This window comes from Ursus arctos, chromosome X, assembly GCF_023065955.2.
Source record: "Ursus arctos isolate Adak ecotype North America chromosome X, UrsArc2.0, whole genome shotgun sequence".
NCBI classification, from domain to species: domain Eukaryota; kingdom Metazoa; phylum Chordata; class Mammalia; order Carnivora; family Ursidae; genus Ursus; species Ursus arctos.
In genome coordinates, this window is record NC_079873.1 from 45792717 (window position 1) to 45811362 (window position 18646).

At 47.0% G+C, this 18646-nt stretch overlaps 1 pseudogene; it reads left to right on the forward strand.

Annotated features, from left to right (window-relative positions):
* Positions 1-1271: 1271 nt before the first annotated feature.
* On the forward strand, positions 1272-17537 carry LOC125281252 (inter-alpha-trypsin inhibitor heavy chain H6-like; annotated as a pseudogene).
* The last annotated feature ends 1109 nt before the right edge of the window (positions 17538-18646 follow it).

An 18646-nucleotide genomic window follows, 5' to 3' on the forward strand; every position in this document is an offset into this window, starting at 1 on the left:
GCGAAGGGTGCTCACTATAATGGGGCTGGAGAAGCAGCCAGATCTGGGCAGGCCTGAAGTGCCAAGACTAAGCTAACTGACGTGCAGGTGCTGTTAACACATGGAAGCCATTCGAGGATGGGTCAAGACTGAGTGGCTGATTGGGTGGAAGAGTGGGTATGACCAGAACCTGCTTTTACCCTTTCACTGAGTCCCCTCATCCTCAGGACCCAGGCAGTGGTTGTACCACCCACCCACAGCCCACCTGGGCCAGCTCAGCCAATGCCTTGGAGTGCATGGGGCCCTTCCTACCTGCTTGCCCTGAGCTGAGAAGCCAGAGTCACCTCCGATGCAGCCTCTGAGGTTGACTTCTCTCTTACCATGCTGGCATAAGTGATGGAGTCGGTGTAACTTGGATGTTCCTAAGATAGTAGACTGTGGCACTGGATGTGGTCCTGCACCCAGTTCACCAGGTGATGTGTGCCTACATTGAAAATCTTGAGGTAGGACAGATGACTGGGACTCCCCAAGCAGGAAAAAAAGTAGCTCAAGAGATGATCGTGCTGGGCTCTCTTCATCATTCCCCATTTGCTCCGCTTGAGTCATGTCTATCCCATTCTGTGCCCCAAGATAATGACTTTTCTTGATTGCATCCTCTGGGCTCCCTTGTTCTGCAAACAAGACACACTGGCATGAAATGGACATGATCAGAGAGTTTAAGGTATTTATTCCAATGTAGTCGTATCTACTGAGTTGTCTTTTGGCCTTGTCTGAGTTCCCTAACCATGGACATAAACTCCTGTGGGCAACACATTGGGGGGATTAAATGAGACCATTAATGTAAATATTTGGAACTGTACTTGGTTCCATTTATAAATCTCACCACTTTCTTATAACCTATTCCTTTGATCCTTCAATTTTTGGAGTGGAAATGGCTTTCAGCTAATTAGTCCTTGGGTAGCTGACCATCCCTTGTGAGTTCCCTATCCCTGCCCATATCTGAAAATTATGTCTTCACTAATTTATCTGCAGTTACCCATTGAGTGTGCCATCTGTTTTTGACATCATTCTGATTGACACAGAGAGAATGTGAATGAAAAATGGAATGTACGAATGTGTGAGTAAAGGATGGAGTAGATTAATGTAATGTGAATAAATGCATGAATGTATCAGTAACTGTGAATGAGGGAATGACAGAGTAGGTTGATCTATAAACTTCTGTATTTTTTTCCACCAAGGATGGGGGAAGCCACAGTTGCTTTCTTCACATGACCACTGAGAATGCAAGGGCAATGGGAAGACAGAGTGAAGTGCAGGCTGCCCTTGAGGATACCATCTCAGGCTCTGCAGGCCAGAGAGCTGTCCTGGCTGCCAGCCTCGCTTTAAATTTCATCTATAGATGTTTGAAGGCCAGACTGGCTACATCAGAATCACTGTGTAAGCTGTTAGAAATACAGATTCCAGGCACCTGGGTGGGTCAGTTGTTAGGTCTTGGTCCCAGGGTCCTGGGATTGAGCCCCTGCTCAGTGGGAAGCCTGCTTCTCCCTCTCCCGGTTCTCCTGCTTGTGTTCCCTCTCTTACTGCCTCTCCCTCTGTCAAATAAATAAATAAATAAATAAATAAATAAATAAATAAATAAAATCCTAAAAAAAAATACAGATTCCTGGACCCCAGCCTTCTGGATTCTGCTTCAGTAGGTTGGGGAGGGGCCCGGGAATCTATGGTTTTTAACCCATTCGCAGGTGAATTTGATATCCAGCCAGATTGCAGAACCACTGAGTTGGCCTACCCACCTCCTCTGAGAGATGAAGGGACAGGCACAGAGAAATCACTCATGCCATGTGGCCACCCACACCAAGCTGTGTAGCTTGGAGGTCTTGCCTCATGTGAGCCTGCTGACCCAGAGAGGCAGGGTGGTGTACATGCATAAAGGAGAGAGACAGACACAACCCTGGGTTCAAATCCCAGCTTTGACCTTTTCCTAAGGTGGGACCACAGGCAAATCACTCAATTGCTCCGCTTCACTTTTCCCACCAGTACAATGGGGAGATGCCATCTACAGCCCAGGACCATTGTGAGAATTTGAGAAAATTCTTTCTTACAAATCACTGGTGCAGAGTCTCATGAAGATGTGATGATAACTGTAATTGTTGGCGTTATTGAGCACTTACTAAGAACCAAGTATGGTTCCAAATGCTTTACATTAATGGTCTCATTTAATCCCCACAGACAAACTGTCTACGAGATAGGAGCTATTATCATTCCTGTGCTATGGATGAGGAGACTGAGGCTTAGAGAGTGTGAATAACTTGTCCAGGGGCCCACAGGCAGCATCTGAGTCCTTGCAGCCTGCACTCTTAAGCCCTAAGCTATAAATGGCAGCTCCCTCCCCCTTCTCCTTAAAGGTTAAAACAGAGGGTAGAGCCAATCCTGTGGGGAAAAAACAGAACAAAGACCTCTGAAAGGAAGGAAGCCAAGGGAATGTATGTAAGCAGGCGCCTCAGAGAGTATGGGGGCTCAGTTTGCCCCTAAGCTTCCTGACAGCTGTAGCCGGAAGGAGGGGGGAAGCAGAATTCCCAAGGTTCCATTTTCTGGAAAAAAGGAGGCACAGAGACATGTCTAAATGGACATTCGTCTTGGGCTGAAATTCCAGAAGAGTTGATCTTGTGGCCTGCTCGGCAAACATCCGGGACCAGAAAATCATCTGTGAATTCATGAGGCGCTAAAAGCCTTATTCACACACGTGATTCTGAGAGTTAGAAGGCAGAGGGGGAAGAAAACACATGAAATTCTATCCCAGAGGGGAACCTTGCTAGACTGCAATTTCCCACAGCAGTAAGGGGCATGGGAGGGGCCTAGGCCTTGTTTCTGTGTTTGTCTCTCTCCACAGCACACACCACACAGCCTCTGTGGGAGGAGACCCAGGCCCCTGGTCTACCAGGGGACATGACACTCCTCCGGAGACTGGGCCCAGGGATGGATGGCAAGTGAGCCAGGGCGAGGTTGTGGGTGAGGGTCAGACTTCCAGAGCCTGGGAGCTGTGGGGAGGGCTGGGTCTGTCAGCCTGGGCCTGCTGGAAGAGGCACAGCAGGAGGAGCTGGTTGTGGGATTTGGAGAGGATTATAGCATTGGGGCAAGTGGAAGGGTGCTGTAAACAGCAGGAGCAGCAAGTGGTGCAGGGTTTGCTTTTCCCCATGCTCAGATATTGCTCCTTTTGACATTCCCTTTCCTGGATGTCTGCCTGGTGAGCCCTCCATGCCACCCACCTCAACTCTCCCCACCCATACAGGTGAGGCTGACTCGCCCCCATCCACCAGGACTGAGAGGGGAGAGACCTGTGTCTGAACGCTGCCCAACGCTGCAAGACCAGCCTGCCTTCTCCAGCTCGGGCATCATGGCCCACTTTGTAGTCCAGCACAATGTAGTCATGGAGGGCATCACTGGAGACGTGCAGGTGAGGGGGCCGGGGGAATGGAAAGAGTATGGGCTCTGGAGTCAGACAGGTCTGGCCAGTAATCTGGTTTCTGCAAGTTGCTCATCTGTTTTTCCCTAGAGATCAGTGAGGACAAGTGAACACGGACAGAATGATGTATAGGGACACAAGACTTCACAGCATAGGAGACACATGTGCTTCCTCTAAGTGTTGGAGACCTGGAACCGTATAAATCGGATGAAACTCCAAATGAACACATTCCTTTTTTTTTAAGATTATATTTATTTGAGAGAGAGAGAGAGAGAGAGAGAGAGAGAGAGAATGAGCACAGGAGCAGGGGCGGGGGGTAAGGGTAGAGGGAGAAACAGAAGGAGAGGCGGAGGGAGAAGCAGACTCCCCACTGAGCAGGGAGCCCAACACAGGGCTCCATCCCAGGACCCTGGGATCATGACCTGAGCTGTAGGCAGATGCTTAACCTGCTGAGCCACACAGGCACCCCAAAATGAATCCATTCTTAATTGCATCAAGTTATAGCCCACTCTTAACCAGTCCTTTTGGAAAGTGAACCACTGGCCAGTAACTGGTCTCTCACACTCATGGGGCTCTCACACTTCCTGCAGCTCTGATACTCTCATGTTCCCTCGCACTTTCTTGCCATCTCTAAGTTTTAAAAATTCTTTTTGCCTCACCTGAGCCATCTGCCTAAACAGGGAGCCCTTAATTCTGAGCTCATATATTCGTGAAGAATATGCAGAGATCCTGTGCTCTGCCAGAGGGTCAGACCCTTGGCTTGACAACAACGATTGGCTAGCAGCCTGTGATGTCTGGTCCCAGCCTTCCTTTCCTGCCATACCTCTCACCACCTGCAGCACACAAACCACCCTCCAGCTGCCCCACAGCACACCACACCACAGCACACCACAGCACACCACAGCACACCACACCACACCACACCACACCACACCACACCTCACCACACCACACCACATGCCTTTCTTCAAAAACACCTGGATTTGCCGCTCATTTGTGTTTGAGCATTTGCTCATACTATCTGCTTGCCCTGGGAATGTCTTCTCCCTCCTTTCTCCACTGGTCCTCGTCCTTGAAGACCTTGCTCGAACGCCACGTCTCTGTTGACCCCAGCCCACTGACAATTCCTCCGTCTGCTCTGGGCTAATATAGTGCTTTGGCATCACCTCTCCCCATGCACATATTTACTCATTCATTCATACGTTGGATACATCACCACCAAACTAGAGCTACTCTAGCCCAGTCCTGTCCTCATTGACTCTGGGAACTCAGAAATGAGGTGGACACAACCTCTAGTCTTCCTCTGGAACATCCCAGTCCCTAAGCAGCTGGATGCATAGAGCTGTGGCAGTCATAAGAGGTTCAAATTGCTGCACATAAATCTGTAATGGGTTATGCGCAGATACCACTGAGGAGGGTTCCAGGAAAGCCTTCCTAAAGGAGTTGGCCTTTAAATCAGCCTGGGAAAATATGAATAGACTCTACCTCTGCCTGGGTCGATAGTGTGAAGGGAATAGCACGCAGAGAGAGTGGGGGACGGTATGTGCAGAGGCACAGAGGTATGGTACAGCCTGTAGTGTAGGGGGAATAAAATAATTCTCCCTCTCAAAACAGGAGCTGAGGGTACCCTGCCAGTAGGTGGCAGGAGGGGCCTTAACCTGGTGTTCTATCATGTGGGTTGTGTTAATCGAGGTATTTGTCTGCTTCCTCGTTCTTTACCTTTTTGACCATTGCCTGGAACAGAAATATAATTAGAGCAGATGGAATTAGGCACTAAATAGCAAGGCAGATACTCCCATTTACTGTGTGCCCTGACTGCTGCATCCCCTACCAAGAACCCCATAATTGACCTCCCATTCCTGCTTGAGTATGCCCATCTTTCAGAGTCCAGCACATCCACCCCTTCATTCATTCAGTTGGGACTCCCTGGGTACCTAATCTGCTTCATGCCCACAGCTGGCTGATGCTGGGAACCCTGAAGTGAATCACACACAGATCCTATTCACTGTCTCTGGGTGAAACACACACAGAGAGAGACACAAGATGAGAAGTGCTCTTTCAATGACAACACAAGCTGGGATGGATGCCATCATGAGGGGAGAAGGTGGTCAGGGAGGGCTTCCTGGAAGAAGTGAAGACTGACCTGGGTTAAAGAATACCAAAAAAAGTGTACCAAGTTGGGAAAGAGGCTATGAAAAGGGAAAGACATTTTAGCCATCTGGGAGTTGCATGATACAGAGAACGAAGGCCAGAAATATCCAGGGGTGTTTAGGGAGCCTCAAGTAGGTTGGAGTTCCTGGAGCATTGATTTGAGGCACAAGAAATGGTAAGAGGTGAGACCGAGGGCTACGAGTGCTGCAGGGGCATGATAAGGAACATGGAATATGTCTTGAAGCTGACAAGGGAGCCATGAGAAGGAATGACATTATGGGGTGTGAGTTTAGAAAGACCCGACAGAGCACCTGCTGCAAAAAGGCATGGATCAGAGGGGCCACGATAGAAGCAGCAGAACCAAAGAGAAAGAAGTCTTGAATTTGGGTTTTGTTAGTTTGGGATGGAGAAGAGGGGTGGGCCTGAGATATATCCAGCAGGAACTGGTGGCTGGCTGGATGTGGGGATTGAGGGGCACAGGAAGATTCAGGGGTGACACCCAGGTTTGTATCTGGAGTGACCATGTGGATGATAGCGTCTGTAAATGACAAAGGCACACAAGGGCAGGATGGGGGAAATGTACGAATTTATTGTTTGGGCAAAATACATTGGAGGCATCTTCAGACATCCAAGGGAATGTATCCAACAGTGATTAGGTATGCAGTTGTGGAGGGGGAAGAGTGGAGAGCATTGGACTGGAGAAAGAAGTATTGGGTCATCATGGAGATTCAGGGACTGAAAGTACCAGAGCTAGGGAAGTGACCCAGGGAGAATGCGTTGAGCCAGAAGAGCAGATTCGGGATGGCAATCACTAGGGCATGGCTTCCCAGTCCAGCAGCCATTGATCTCCTCAACCCTCAGGGTGTCCAGCCCCTCCAGCTGCCAGCAGTCTGCTCAGAGCTCTATATCCCCACCACTTCCCTCCATTGTGCTACACAAGCATAATCATCTTCTTTGCATGCCATGACTGAAAAAATATCAGGAAGCACTGTTTAAGGGACAGGGGGAGAAAATGGAGCTCAAGAAAGGGCTGAATCAAATGGGCCAGACAGCTGGTAGGAGAATAAGGAGAGTTTGCCATATCAGATTCCCAAGACAGAGGTTCTTCTTGGGACCAAAAGTGATCGCCAATTGTGAAATACACCAGGGAGATGCAATCCAATAAGAATCAAAATATACCCACTGAGTTGGGAAACCAACGAGTTATTGTTGCCTTTAGTGAGAGAAGAGTCAGTGTGTGGTGGGGGCTGAAGCCAGTCTGTGGTGTGGAGAGGAATAAACTGGAGGTGAGAAGACCACTGTAGGTGATGACTTCATTACCTTGGCATGCTGCAAGGAGGAGAGAAGATGGTCTGAGTTTTGTTGGGATTGGGATCAATGGGGATTGTCTTAGCGGATGGAATAAACACAGCACTTTCCACATCCCAAAGAAGACCCAGTAACATGTGTGGGGCAGGTTGGAGAGAAGGAGTCTGACTAGTGGAGGAGGTGCTGGAGGCTGGGAGTGCATGGGGTCCAGGACAGAGCTAAATTTTTTCCTTAACAGAGGAAGAGGTGTACGGGTGTGTGAACCCTGTGCAAGGGTGGGGTGGGCAGTCCAAGGGACATGGCCTGGTGCCCTTAATTTTCTTCATTAGGAAGGGAAGGAAACATTTCCTGAAAGTGAGGTGGCATGGCAGCTGAGGAGAGCGTGAGAGGTTGGTGACCTGAGTCATGCCTCTGGCTTATAGGATGTGAGGTGCGAAGCCACCAGGGAGCCTGGGACGATGAAGAGATAGGAATGTGATTTTTCCGGAAACTCTCACCTGCCCGGGTTATGGGAGGAATAGGAGGGCAGCTGGGCTCTGCCTTGGGCTTGGGCAGTTGCAGGATGGACGACCGAGGCCTTTGAGAACTGCTGTAGAGTGCCAAGAGAGAGTGGAGACAGAGCCCTCACATGCACTTGTGAATTAATTCAAAGGCTGGAGTGGAGGGAAAGAGTAAGATGTCCTCCCTTACCCTCCCTCCCCCCTGAGAGAGGAGGAGATAGTGTGTCCAGCCTTGTGAACAGAGAGCACCTTAATGACAGAGAGGAGAATAAAGCTGGCTGTCCCAAGGCAGAGCTTACTTCAGGCTACTGAGCAGCACAGACCCTCAGCAAGCCCATACTTCCCTAGGCTGAGCTGACACTGGTCCTGGGGGGCCCTCCCACCTCCCCCCTCCACTTCCCTCAGCTGTTCCAGCCCCCAGGCTCTGCAGAGGGGAGATGGAGTGGGGGAAGGGGGTCAGCAGCCAATCACATCCCTGGCAGCCCAAGGCATCTGCACCTGGTCTAACCAATCCCTTCTGAACAAACAGCTCACTCAGCCCCTGCTCCCTCCTTCCCTGACTACTCTGCCCAGCAACAGCAGAAAGGAGGCTTGAGGAGGAGAGGGAGGCCCTGCAAACTCCCAGCCCCTGGCTGCAATGGAGCTGGGCTCCTGGCTCACTCTATAGAGGGAGGTTAAAACAATACTTACAATTCCTGGAGCCCAGGCAATTGTCCCCAGGGGCCCTCAAGACTGTGCAAGTCAGCTCTCATGGACAGGAACTCACATATTACAGAGATCCTGATCCTTGGAGCCTTGGGCCACAAGCCAGTCTCATTTACTCCACGGCTCTGGGGCAGGCCCTGGGCTGACAGCCTGAACAGCAGAGACGCAGTTCTGGTGGAGGAGATGGACATTGAAACAAACAATCGCGCAGATGCCTATTTAACTAGAAACAGAGATAAGGCCTGGGAAGGAAAAAAGCAGGGTGTTATGTCAGAGAGTAAGACGGGACCTGGTCTAGACTGCCTTTCACCGTTCTTGTTGGTTTCACTTCTTTTTGTCCAGACTTATGAGCGCTATTTTATTCATTACTTTGTCCCCGGAGGCCTCTCACCTGTCAAGAGAAACGTGGTATTCGTTATTGATGTGAGCAGCTCTATGTTTGGCACCACCATGAAGCAGATAACGAGGACCCTGCAGACCTTTCATAGCTCTTGTTTTAGAAGGCTCAGAAAGCAGAGTGTGCGGGAACGGTGGTCCCTGGGACTAGAGACTCTACCTCCCATCACTCTTGGATCTTATAGGCCAAGGCTTACCTTAGTGTCCTGGTACCTTGCACCTCAGGATCCGTGTAGACCTGAAACCACAGAACGCTGAGAACATTGAAACATTGGACAATGGGGCTGTGATCATCAAGAGCCTTAACCACAACACTTCAGATCGCCAAGGGGCCCAGAGTCATAGAACCTTCAAGCTGGAGAATTCTGGTGTCATAAAACCTGAGTCAACAAATAAAAAGAAAACCATAGTCAATTTAGACTCTGAACCTTCCAGAGGCCACTGGTTTGTTTTGTCTTGTTTTGTTTATTTCACTTCAAAGCCAGAAAAATACAGTGCAGTGGCGTTGTAGTGCTTAGAAACCAGAGTCCTGGTCCATCTAGATTTAAACATTGTAGCCCTTCTACCAGAGCACCCTTAAGAAGGAATACTGGAGCCATAAGCCAAAGAGATTTTGAGTTTAGAGCCTGAATCCATAAAGTTCCGGAAGCAGTATTTTGAACTACAATACTCTGGGACTCTAGAATTATAAAGTTCAAGTGACCTGGAGCAGTACAGTCTACGTGCCTTGAAGTTCTGAACCACAGAGCCCACGGGACCTAGGGCTACTGACTTGTATTTTACCAGAGTGTAACCAAACTGGGGGAAGGGAAATATTGAGAGCCGTCTTTTGTAGTCTTAAATGCAAGGGAAAGGATGTACCCAACTCCAAACTTTTCTAACCTTCCCATCTCAACTAAGGTCAGGAAAAAGCTGGGGAGCACTTGTGGAGGTCATATTCCAGGGGCATAGGTGCCCTAAAAGACTGAGACCTGAGCATAGAACTATGAAACGCTTCTCCTTCCCCCACACAGTATCACCACATGCACTGCATTCCTGTATAACAACAGGAGATTACAGCTGATGGAACTGGAAGCCTAGACTCTTTAAGAAAGAATATCCCGAGAAACCCAAGACAACAGTGGAGTCAAAAACAAGGACCCTAAAAGAAATCTTTGCCTCTGACATATGCAACTGCAGCAACTAGCAAGCACAACCGAATTCCTGGCCAGATAAACATAAAATCTCCCACTAAAGGCCTATTTACTTCAGGTCTTTTTATGTGATATATCATGTCTGCTTTTGTCAAAAACTTACAAGCCATGCTAAAATGAAAAACAAACAAACAAATAAACAAACCACAGTCAGAAAAGATGAACCAACCATCAGAACAGACTGATACGGCAGAGAAATTATTAGACCTGGAATTTAAAATGGCCATGACTAATATGCTAAGGGCTCTAATGGGAAAAGTGGGTAACATGCAAGAACAGACAAGTAACACAAGCAGAGATGGATACCCTAAGAAAAGCAAAAGTAAATGCTAGAAAGATAAAACACTATAACAGGATTGACAAATGCCTTTGGTGTGGGCTCATTAGGAGACTGAACATGGACAAAGAACAAGTCAATAAGCTTGAGGACATGTTAATACAAACTTCCCAAACTGAAAAGCAACGAGAAAAAAGAACGTAAAACAAAATAAGACAAAAGAGAATATCCAAAAACTGTGTACAATTACAGAAGTCTAACATATGTGTAATGGGAACACCAGAAGGAGAAGAAAGAACGTAACAGAAGAAATATTTGAGGGGCGCCTGGGTGGTTCAGTCGTTAAGCGTCTGCCTTCGGCTCAGGGCGTGATCCCAGGTCCCTGGGATCGAGCCCTGCATCGGGCTCCATGCTCCGCTGGAAGCCTGCTTCTTCCTCTCCCACTTCCCCTGCTTGTGTTCCCTCTCTCGCTGGCTGTCTCTCTCTCTGTCAAATAAATAAATAAAATCTTTAAAAAATATTAAAAAAAGAGAAATATTTGAAGGAATACTGGGTACAGAATTTCCCAAATAAATGACAGCCACTAAACCACAGGTCTAGGAAACTCAGAGAACACCGTGCAGGATAATTACCAAAAAATCTACACATAGGCATATCTTATTCAAATTGCAGACAATAAAAGAGAACGTTCTAAAAAAAAGCCCATGGAAAATATCACTTTACTTATACAGGAACAAGAATAAGAATTACACTGGACTTCTCTTGAGAAACCATGCAACAAAACACGAGTGAACTGAAATATTTAACGTGTTGAAGAAAACAAAACAAAAAACTACCAGCCTAGAATTCTGTATACAGCAAAATTGTCTTTCCAACGTGAAAGAGATAGAGAGACTTTATTAGCCAAACAAAAATTGAGGGAATTGTTGCCAGTAGGCCTGCCTTGCACAGGTAAATGTTAAAAGAAGTTCTTCAGAGAGAAGGGAAATGGTGTAGTTCAGATACTTGGGTCTACATAAAGAAAGGAAGAGTGTTAGAGAAGGAATAGATTAAGGTAAAAATAAACTCTTTTCTTTTGTAATTAATTGATCTAACAAAAACAGTTTGTTCAAAATAATAACAGAAATAATATGTTCAGTGACTACAGCTTATTGATAAGTGAAATTAATGACAGCAATGTTATATAAGAGACAGGCGGGATGAATTGGGAATATTCTGTCATGAGGTACTTCTACTACACATGAAGCTGTACAGTGTTTTTTGAGAGTGGACTTGGATTAGTTGTAAAAGCATATTGCGCACTTTAGGGTAACTGCTAAGAAAAGAAAATTAAAACTATAATGGTTATGCTAAAAGACAAGAGAAAATGGGATCATATGAAACACTCAATTAAAACCACAGAAGACAGAAAAAGAGTAGAAGACCGAAAAAAAAGAAAAAGAAGGAAGGAAGGAAGGAAGGAAGGAAGGAAGGAAGGAAGGAAGGAAAAAAAAAAGAGCAGGAAATAGAAAATGGTTAAAAACATGGCAAATACTTTTTTAAAGATTTTACTTATTTATTTGACAGAGAGAGACACAGCCAGCGAGAGAGGGAACACAAGCAGAGGGAGTGGGAGAGGAAGAAGCAGGCTCTCGGCAGGGCAGGGAGCCCGATGCAGGGCTTGATCCCAGAACTCCGGGATCATGCCCTGAGCCGAAGGCTTAAAGACTGAGCCACCCAGGCACTCCAAAAGATGGCAAATATTAATCTATCTGTAACAGTAATCGCTTTAACCATGAATGGTCTAAATACACCTGTTAAAAGACAAAGACTATCAGTGTTGATGAAAACAAAACAGACCCTAAACAAACAAACAAACAAACAAACAAACAAACAAGACAGACCCAACTATGTGCTGTCTACAAGAAACCCATTTTAAATGTAAAGACACAGATAGATTAAAAGTAATGATATGGAAAAAAAAAAGATACACCATGCTGAACACTAATCATAAAAAAGCTGGAGCAACTATATTAATTTCAGACAAAGTAGACTTTAGAGCAAGTAAATTACACAGGGGTAAAGAGATGCATTGTATAAAGGAACAAAAAGTAAATTTCCCTGACAGATAACACACTGCTCTATCTCTTGGTAAATATGGCATCATCTGCATGGAGGATCTGATTCACAAGATCTATACTACTGTAAAGTGTTTCAAAGAAGCAAAAAACTTCCAGTGGCCCTTCAAATTACCTTCTCCATGAGGTGGAATGAAGAAAAAGATCACTCATTTTGTGGAAGGTGCAGATGCTGGCAATAAGGAAGACCAGATCAACAGCTTATTAGAAGGATATACTAAGGTATCTACCCACCATCATTATTTCAGCAAATTGGCCAGTTAATAAACAATGACTGCTTTCAGACTGAAAAATGAATCTTATATAACTATAATTATAGAATGACTCTCCAAGAAGACATGACAATCCTTAATGTGTAATGCACCTAACAATAGAACGTCAAAAGACATGAGGCAAAAACTGATAGAACTGCAAGGAGAAATAGATGAAACCACTGTTAATAATTAGAGATTTTAGCTCCCTTCTATCACAAATGGACAGATCCAGGAGGCACAAAACCAGTAAGGACATAGTTTAACTGAACAGCACCGTCAATCAATTGGATCTAATTGACATCTACACAACACTTCATCCAACAACATCACAATACACATCCATCTCAAGCTCACATGGAACTTTAGACCAAGTGGAATTAAACTGGAAATCAATAACAGAAAGATAGCTGGAAAATCTCAATAGATTAAACAATATACTTCTAAAAACATAATCTGTCTCTGGTTAACGGGAGATTCTCATGAAGGGCCATCATGCTCTACTTTGCAATCCTCTGAATGAAAACAAGAATGAATGGTTAAATCCTTAAAACCATACAACACTTCGGCCTTAGTACCTTGTACAGAAATAACCTTTCAGTCTTGAGCAAAACTTCAGCTCCCTATTCCAGTATGTGTGACCTTTACCCTGAGCTCATCCTATGGCAGGAAAAATTTTCTCTGATCCACTTAAAAGCATTCAAGGCATCTTCTATCAGTTTAAGGTGTAGAGAAAGGTGGGCCACAAGTGGTATTTCCCGTGGTTTCTGAAATCTATGACAATATAAAAATGCGAAGGCGTAATGTTTAACACCTCCAAAATATGGATCTGAGTCCCTGGTTCATCAGTGACTAGCTGTGTGACCTTGAGCAAGTCACTCCACCTCTCTGAGCCTCAGTGTTGTCACTGATAAAATGGGTATAATATTAGTACCTTTTTCATTGTGTTGCTATGACAATTAAATGAACTGGTGCATCGAAGTATTTAGCACAGTGCCTGGAACATAACAAGTGCCCTAGAAGTGGTACCTAATACTAGAACCTACATTCCCTATTCCCTGAACCTCCTATGTGCCTAGCCCTATGCTAGGTATTGTCATGGAGAGGGGAGCCAATGGGAAGAAGCATTCCAAAACCTGTTCTCTGAGGGCTCAATATCTGTGTGGAAAATGAAAATATTCTAGTATGACAGTCAGCAAACCATCTGGGACAGGGAATATCTGGGTACAAGGGTCATGGGTCAGAGTAAGCAATCAAGCAAGGGCTGCCCAGTGAAGGAGCAGTGAAGATATGAATAAGTAAAAGGGAGGTCTGTTATCTAAAGGGCACGACAAGAGGAAAGCTGTGGAGAAAAACAAAACAAAACAGAACAAAAAAAATGGAATCTGGGTTGTCTGGGGGGCTGATGAGAAGATCAGTCTGGAAGAAATGGAACGTGAGGTAAAAGAACAGATTACATAGGACAGAACCAAGGCATGCAAAGTCACTGAAAGGAAGTTACAAAGACCTAAAACCATAAAGCTCTTAAGCTTTAGGGTCCTGGAATCTCTGAATCCTGGGTCATGGGGTCCAGGAACCACAGGACACACAGGATCCTAGCACCCTGAAAGTACAGAGCTTGAACCTTCTAGACTACCACTGTCTAATAGAACTATCTTGATGATGGAAATGTTCTAAAGTTCTGGGGTGTCCCATACAGTAGCCACTGCTCTGCAATAACTCTCATGTGGTTACTGGACACTTGAAATGTGGCTCCTGCAAGTAAAGAAAGAGAATTTAACATTTTTTTTCCTTTAATTTTAACTGACTTACATTTAAATAGCTACATGTGGCTAGCAGTTACTGTTGGACAGTGTAATTCTAGGCTTAGATCCAAGGGCCTATAGCATTTTGACCTGAGAATTCTAGACTTACAGAGTGCTGGAGTCAGAAAGTCTTAAAACCACACAACGCTTAGGCCTTAGTACCTTGTATAGAAATAACCTTTCGGTCTTGAGCAAGATCTCCAGCCTTGGTCCATCTCCTTCACTTCATCCATATCCCACAGACTACAATGGCCACGAATGTGATCCTTGGTGACCTGCGGGTCAAGGACCACTTCAACATCATCACCTTTTCTTCTCGGTTAGTGTCTAGGAAGCTGGAGGCTCCATCCAGGCTACCACCCAGAATACCTATAGCACCAAGGATTACCTGGGTCACATGGAAGCTGATGGTTGTTAAGTGTTAGACCTACCCACTCAAATGGATGGGCTGTGGTAATGTGGGGAATTCCTTCTATTTTTTATTTATTTTTTCTATTTCAGGTAGGCTCCAGGCCCAATATGGGGCTCAAACGCACGACCCTGAGATTAAGAGTCATGTGCTCAACCACCTGAGCCAGCCAGGTGCCCCAGATGTGGGGAACTCTTGAAATGCTCCCTTCATTCCTCCACCCACCTCACCTCTCACAATACCTGAAATGTCACTATTATATTTTATGCAAATATGTCCCTTCATCCTTCTGTGTCCCTCTTCCCAGTAGAAAGAACATAGCACTACGTATGTTAGGGCACATTCTTCTTTGGCCCTGAGTTTCTTTCTCTTTAAAGCACATACTCAGAAGAATTTGCCACAACTTTTTAAAATCTGTAATCCACATATTTATTTCCAAGCATTTGGTCAAGCCGCTGCCCTGATTCTGGCTTTTGATCAATCGTCTCTCAGGAGAGTACCAAAGTCGCCCCCACCCACCACCTCCTGTCAACTCAGCCCTTTCTTCCCCTGTAGCATGGAGGTGGGGTTGCTATCGTTGGGGAGCTGCCTGTCTGACTAGAGAATTAGATATCCCTCCAGGAAACAGGCAAATCATAGTCTGAGACAGGGAGTGGTAAAAGCCAAGGACGTGTGGGCCCCACTGTCAGATCTCAGGGAGCCTGTGTGGGGGTGGGGGAGTTGGGGAAGATAAGCAGCAGAAACAATCTGAGCAAAGATGAGGAGAAATGACTGAGCCTGAGAGGTTGGTGAGCTGCCCAGTGTGTCCGCAATGGGGATAGAAATAACTAGAAAAGATGGTCTCACAGTCTGCTTCCCAATTAGGGACTGGCATCAGTGGGGATCCGCTAAACCATAGCAGTGCTGAACTATAGCAATCAGGAGACTGGGCGGGGCCTCAGTGTGGGGAGGAGCCCTCTCATCATCTTCCTGGCAGATGGGGAGCCCACAGCCAGTGTGATGACCTCCAGGGTGATCCTCTCTAACATCTGTCAGGCGCTGGGCAACAGGGTGTCCCTTTTCAGTTTGGCCTTTGGGGATGACACTGACTTCCCATTGCTGTGTCACCTGCCCCTGGAGAACCGGGGAGCAGCCCGGTGCATGTACGAGGGCACTGATGCAGCCCTACCGCTGGAGGGCTTCTATGAGGAGATCTCCATGCCTCTGCTGGCAGATATGCATCTGGACTACCTGGGTGGCTTGATCGGGGCCTCCCCTTGGGCCTTTTCCCCCAGTTATTTTGACAGCTCAGAGCTGGTGGTGGCAGGACAGATGCAGGCAGGCAGGCAGGCAGGCAAGCAGGAACTGGGCATCCACCTGGCAGCCCATGGCCCCAAGGGTCAGCTTCTTGTGGCCTGCCACAGTGAGGTGGCCACCAACAGCAGCCAGAAGAACTTTGGTGTCTCAGGGGAACCAGCCTACAATGTAGCCCACTTCACCTGCTACCTCTGGGCCTACATCACCATTGGAGAGTTGCTGAGGGATGCTTCCAGGCCCGTGACACCACCACTCGCCACCTGCTGGCCGCCAAAGTCCTCAACCTGTCCCTTGAGTACAACTTTGTCCCCACCTCTGACTTCACTGGTCATGGTGCAGCCCAAGGAGGCGAGTGGGAAGGCCAGGGTACAGACTTCCACTGCAGCTGGACCAGGCACCATTATATACCCTCATCCACCAGCAGGCAAGGCCTAGGGACAGGCACGGCCTAGGGACAGGCACAGACCAGTCAGCCTTGGTACCCCAGGTCTCTCCCAAATCAAGGCTTGTGAAACCAAGGTCTTACTTATCCTCAACGACTCCTGCCTCTACAGGAATTATGCCCAGTTCCAAGGAGTTGGAGCCACTGGGTCAGAGCACTAAGCATCCTATTCACCCCAGCACACCAAAAGCCCCCAAATCCAGCACAGCAAGATTCTGGCACTTTGGTTCAGCCAACTCTCAGAATAAAAACTGCTGCCTTTGTGCCCTCCAACTCTGGTGCCCTATTGCTTCTGAAGCCCAGCGCACCATCACACCAGAATCCTGGTACCCTATTACCCATGAATTCCAAGACACAAGTCCCACCTCTGAATCCTGGCACCCTATCCCAGCCCAAAGCTGGCATTATGAAACATGTCATTCCACTGCCCTCCAAACCTGGTGCTCCATCACAACCCAAACCGGACACCCTATCACACTCCCAACCTGGGGTACTCACATCACAGTCACCCAAAAGCCAGCCAGAGCCCAAGCCTGGTGTCTCCACACTTCAGATCCTCAAATACCTACCACACACTAGACCAAAGGTTCCTGCTCCCAAGACCCCAAACAATCGGTCACACCCTAAACCCAGCATCCTCTTACCTAAGACCCCTAATATCCCATCACCTCTTAAATCTAGTATCCCACCTCCCCCAAATTACCCAAGCTTATAATTTTCCAAACCTAGGACCCCAATCCCCGATAAACCCAAAACCTCGTTATCCCCCAGACCTGCCTGACCTGTGCCCCCACTTCCTCAGGATCCAAGCACATTCACAAGCACAACCTCAGGTCCCGCAAGTCCCAGCAGTATCATGATCACCTCTGTCCTTGGAGAACCCCTCCCTATTCCCTTTGACCCCGCCCTGCCCTCTCTGCTGCCCCGAGAAAGCTCTGGCATCAGCATGACCTGCTGCTGGAGCCCCAAAGCACCAGGCAAATTCTGGGAACATCTGTGTCAGAAGTCCCAACAATGAGCCTACTGAGCAGCTCCAGGCCTGTGCCAGAGGGCAGCCACCCAGACCCACCAGTCTTGCTGCCTTCTAGCACCCTCCCTGAGGCAGTCAGTCTGCTCCGTCTCCCTGAGGAGCTAGAGTCGCTGTCCGAATCAATGATGGCATCCATGATTGTGGAGTCCTTGAACTCACCGGCTTTCTATACCTTCCTCACTCCTGATGAAGATGGTGAGTGCCAGGGGCAATAGGTCAAACTATGAGGAGTAGGTGTGAATAGAGAGCGCCAGGAACTGGGAGCGTACAAGGCTTCTGCAGATTCTAGTGATGACAGTTGCCTGCTTGCTTGCTTTGAGACTTTGAATCAGCTATTTAACCCCTCTGGGCCTCAGTACATAAGTACAGAATTAGAGGCCCTGAGAGAGGAGGGATGTTAAGACTGGGAAGACCAAACAAAACAAACTGGTCAAGCTGTGGTTTTGACTTTTGCTTTGTTGGACGAGAGAATTGCTCACGTTTCCCAAGCAGGGTAGGGATACAGGGCTCTAAATGGAAGCATCACCAGGTAAGACACGTCTGATCTGTTCTTTTGTGCTCTGTAAATAGCCCTGCTTAAGAAGAGGGATATACAAATTGGAAAAGATAATAATTATTATCTTTAAATTTCCCAAAGACTGTGAAGTAATAACAGTTAACATTTTTCAGTCCTTCCTATGTGCAGGTACTCGTCTACATATTGTACCCTCAGTCCCTCATTTAATACACACACACACACACACACACACACACACACCCTGTTAATATCTGCATTTTACTCGTGGGGAAACTGAAGTACAGAGAAGTGAAGTAACTTATTCCATGTCACACAACTAGTAAGAGATTTGGACGTACATAATTTGGTCCCAGACTGAATGGGCTCCACCACTCCATTGTTCTGTCTTCCTAAGAAGAGTGACGTTTCCTGGGAGACCTTATAGGGCAAGATTAGAACCAGCTGGTGGTGGCAGTAAGTCACAGGGATACAAATTTGGGCATGAGATGCTTGACATGCCCCTCTCCTTCACCACCGGCCAATATCCCATTCATGTTCAATTCTTGGCAATGTTAGCTCTGACATATTTGCCAAATGCACCCACTTCTTACCACCCCAACTGTCACTATCTTAGGGCAGACTACCATCGTGTCTACCCTAGAAAACTGTTCCAGCCTCTTCACTGGTCTCCCTGCTTCCTCTCTTGGGAGATTTTCTTTGCCATTCTTCCCCAGCAGCAAAAGGATCATTTAAAAACAAAGATTACTTCATGTCCTTTTCTTACTTAACCCCGCTCAAGGGTTTCCCATCACACCTCGAATGAAGCCC